Raw genomic sequence first — 5,000 nt, forward strand, 5'->3', positions numbered from 1 at the left:
CCAGCTGATAAATGAGCAAGCTAGAGTTTCCTGTGCGACTCTCCCAATCCTTGAAGTAATTGAAGTCATCCTCTAAGCCTTGCTTGTCTTAGAGCCCTTAACCCACAACCCAAGAGGAGGCCTTCCTCTAGTTTGCGCACGGCCATGGACTTAATCTAAACTGTGTCATATTGACATATAAGAAGTCTGCAAGGAAAGTGTCTTTGGATTTAAATAGAGAAGTTAAATCTAATATGATTAAGAATTTCAGTAAAGCATCAAGTTTGAATCAGGCATAACCCTGTAATCATGAAATATCTTACTAAAATAACATCTTTTTTTGATAGGTCTTTTCAAAGTGCTGGATAATGAGGAACCTAGAGTTTACTCGTCACGTATAATTCCTGTTTACATCTGGGACCTTCACAGGCGTAAATCGCGACCCTGGTAACTGTATAAACTTGAAATATGGCAAAAATAAAGATTTTTTGCGCATTCGATCGATGTGGGTAAGTTAAGGCATGAATGAATGTATATGCGTATTTACTATAAAACTACGCGTAGTAAAAATGAATGATTGTGCCGAAATTTTACAAAATGTGCTTTTCTCAGCGAAGAAAAGATCAGCGTAATTCGAGGAAAGTTAAAATCGCTCGAAAGAAAGATCACTATCATTTAAATTAGCAGAGAAGAGCTTTGGCAGTGGAGAAAAAATTCTTCCAAATCGGGTGCTTTTGATGCCCCTTATGGCGCTTTGCAAACAGTTGGTTATTCTCTGTTGCCAAAAGTGAAATGTAGAATAGCGAAAAGCCTATATCAAAGCATAGACGAATTTGCGAAGAAAATGAGTTCTAGGATTACTGGGAAAGCAGCTAGAGATGGCCTTAAGAAAAAGCCGAAATTGGAGCTTTGCCCAAGGATGTAATTGACTGTTTGAAGCAAAAACGTAAGGTCTTGTTCTAGAGTGTCTTGACAGATGAGAAATCCTTGAAGAAAATGCTGTTGGACATATCCAGAGAAGGAAAAGGTAGTACGTTGTTAAAATTTATTGAAACATCAAATTTGAATCATGTATTACACTGTTAGCATGTAGTAGCTTACTGAAATACACCAAATGTTGTTTTAGGTCGCTTCTGCCAGCTGATAAATGAGCAAGCTAGAGTTTCCTGTGCGACTCTCCCAATCCTTGAAGTAATTGAAGTCATCCTCTAAGCCTTGCTTGTCTTAGAGCCCTTAACCCACAACCCAAGAGGAGGCCTTCCTCTAGTTTGCGCACGGCCATGGACTTAATCTGAACTGTGTCATATTGACATATAAGAAGTCTGCAAGGAAAGTGTTTTTGGATTTAAATAGAGAAGTTAAATCTAATATGATCTTGAATTTCTGTAAAGCATCAACTTTGAATCAGGCATAACCCTGTATTCATGAAATAGCTTACTAAAATAACATTTTTTTTTTATAGATCTTTCCCAATCGCTGAATAATGAGGAACCTAGAGTTTAGTCGTCACGTATAATTCCTGGTTACATCCGGGACCTTCACAAGCCTCAATCGCGACCCTGTGTGACTCTCCCAATCCTTGAAGTAATTGAAGTAATCCTCTAAGCCTTGCTTGGCTTAGAGCAAGGAAAGGAAAGGAAAGTGTCGTTGGATTTAAATAGAGAAGTTGAATCTAATACGATCTTGAATTTCTGTAAAGCATCAACAATCGGCGACAAAATTAGTTGAGACAGTTGCTAACAGAGCACATTGGCAACGACACATTCATTGTTTGCAAAGAAAACTTGTCCAGAAAGTACGTTTCCGGGATACCCCTCCCTCCCCCACCCTAATCAATGTTGTACCGCTGTCGACAAGGCTCGTAGAAAACAGAAGAACACAACATTGTCCCGGGGGTGCAGGGGAGGGGGCCATTTGCGCCGCGGAGCTTGCAATCGACTCTAAAGGATAAGAGTGTCTCAACAATTTTGACGCCGATTGTCTGTATGAAAAAACTTTGTATGAAGTGTAATGACGACTTCTGATAAGCGTTTTTTTGCATTAATATATGAAATATACACATTTCAATAGCGTTTATGCGTTTTCATGTCATATAGGAATCAGAACATATATTAAATCACCTTTTTCTTTATTACGGTGATGTGGCAGTCACTGGTATGATTGCAGACATTTCAGTGTCGAACATAGTTTTCACACAGAACATTTTTAACGAGCTAAGGGCATGTATACGCTTGCCATCTATTTGCGAAGGGCGGAAACTGAATGATATTGTCAGGGGAAGTGATATCTCACGGGCTTCGATATACCGCATTCTAAAAAAAGAGAAATTTTAACGCAAGTAATCACTACCGAGAACGTCAATTACAACGGCCAAAATGTGGATGTCGAACGCGCAGCGAGGTTAAGTTCACGCCACAAACGCTTTTTATTGAGAGAAAGGACATCGTACTAAATAATGACAATTTCAAGACGATTTGTGCAGTGTTTTGGATTTGACATACCTTGAAATTAAGTGATACTTTCGGAACATTGCTTGACGTTTAGCATTCCCTTTTGAAATTCACCATACAGAATTCCATTTCAACTTGTTACAAGGGATATGACCCATAAAAAAGAGGAAAATATAAATAGCAAAGACAGTTTATAACTCCTGGGGCAAAAAAAGAGCAGCAAACAGTGCCGTACTCTGATTTTAGGAACTCCGCGGAGGAGTGGCCACGAGTAACCACGAGTAACCATAATTAACAAGTAGAATAATTACATTATCTTTTTATAATAATCTTGTGGTTACTCGTGGTTACTCGTGGTAAATGAGAAAATATTGTTTCTTTACTCCCAAAAACATTCATTTCCCACCAAAACCAGCTCTGCAAAGCATCTGCGACAAGCTGGAAAGTCTTTTTGCACCGACACAGCAATTTAAGCGTGGAAAGTAAATGTGTTCCCCGGCTGTAACAGCCACCATGTCTGTTTCGCGTTCATCTGCGACACCACTTCGACCAACAAAATCGGCTTCTTCTGATGAATTGGAATTAGAGACATAACCCTTTAACAAATCCATGCTTTAACGCTACTCACAAATAGCGTATTAAAGTGAACAGGGCCTTTGCACTTACGTCACAATCTTCGCTTCGCACAGGACAACGCATTTTTCACACTCGAAAACGAGAATAATAAACTATCCGCAATTTTTTAGACCTGTAAAAAGTCTTTCACTCATGTGGTCATATTGACGGACAGACTGGACTATAGGTGCCTGTATAAAGGGTATAAAGGAAGTTTTCTGAAACAGACAATCGGCGACAAAATTAGTTGAGACAGTTGCTAACAGAGCACACTGGCAACGACACATTCATTGTTTGCAAAGAAAACTTGTCCAGAAAGTACGTTTCCGGGATACCCCTCCCTCCCCCACCCTAATCAATGTTGTACCGCTGTCGACAAGGCTCGTAGAAAACAGAAAAACACAACATTGTCCCGGGGGTGCGGGGGAGGGGGCCATTTGCGCCGCGGAGCTTGCAATCGACTCTAAAGGATAAGAGTGTCTCAACAATTTTGACGCCGATTGAAGTTTGAATCAGGCATAACCCTGTAATCATGAAATAGCTTACTAAAACAACATCTTTTTTTTTTTTTTTATAGATCTTTCCGGTTCGCTGAATAATAGGGAACCTAGAGTTTACTGGTCACGTATAATTCCTGGTTACATCCGTTACCTTCACAGGCCTCAATCGCGACCCAGCTAACTGTATAAACTTGAAATATGGCAAAAATAAAGATTTTTTGCGCATTCGATCGATTTGGGTAAGTTAAGGCATGAATGAATGTATGTGCGTATTTACGGAATGTGCTTTTCTTTTCAGCGAAGAAAAGATCAGCGTAATTCCATGAAAGTTAAAATAGCTCGACAGAAAGATCATCATCATTTAGATTAGCTGAGAAGAGCTTTGGCTGTGGAGAAAAAATTCTTCCAAATCAGGTGCTTTTGATGCCCCTAATGGCGCTTTGCAAACAGTGGGTTATTCGCTGTTGCCAAAAGTGAAAAGTAGAAGAGCGAAAAGCCTATATCAAAGCATAGACAAATTTGCGAAGAAAATGAGTTCTAGGATTACTGGGAAAGCGGCTAGAGATCGCCTTAAGAAGAAGCCGAAATTGTAGCTTTGCCCAAGGATGTAATTGACTGTTTGAAGCAAAAACGTAAGGTCTTGTTCTAGAGTGTCTTGACAAATGAGAAATCCTTGAAGAAACTGCTGTTGGACATATCCAGAGAAGGAAAAGGTAGTACGTTGTTAAAATTCATTGAAACATCAAATTTGAATAATGTATTACACTGTTAGCATGTAGTAGCTTACTGAAATACACCAAATGTTGATTTAGGTCGCTTCTGCCAGCTGATAAATGAGCAAGCTAGAGTTTCCTGTGCGACTCTCTCAATCCTTGAAGTAATTGAAGTCATCCTCTAAGCCTTGCTTGTCTTAGAGCCCTTAACCCACAACCCAAGAGGAGGCCTTCCTCTAGTTTGCGCACGGCCATGGACTTAATCTGAACTGTGTCATATTGACATATAAGAAGTCTGCAAGGAAAGTGTCTTTAGATTTAAATAGAGAAGTTAAATCTAATATGATTAAGAATTTCAGTAAAGCATCAAGTTTGAATTAGGCATAACCCTGTTCATATTGACATATCAGAAGTCTGCAAGGAAAGTGTCTTTGGATTTAAATAGAGAAGTTAAATCTAATATGATCTTGAATTTCAGTAAATCATCAAGTTTGAATCAGGCATAACCCTGTAATCATGAAACAGCTTACTAAAACAACATATTTTTTTTTTATAGATCTTTCCCGTTCGCTGAATAATAGGGAACCTAGAGTTTACTGGTCACGTATAATTCCTGGTTACATCCGTTACCTTCACAGGCCTCAATCGCGACCCAGCTAACTGTATAAACTTGAAATATGGCAAAAATAAAGATTTTTTGCGCATTCGATCAATGTGGGTAAGTTAAGGGATGAATGAATGTA

This window comes from Montipora foliosa, chromosome 13 (genome assembly GCF_036669935.1).
Source record: "Montipora foliosa isolate CH-2021 chromosome 13, ASM3666993v2, whole genome shotgun sequence".
Lineage (NCBI taxonomy): Eukaryota > Metazoa > Cnidaria > Anthozoa > Scleractinia > Acroporidae > Montipora > Montipora foliosa.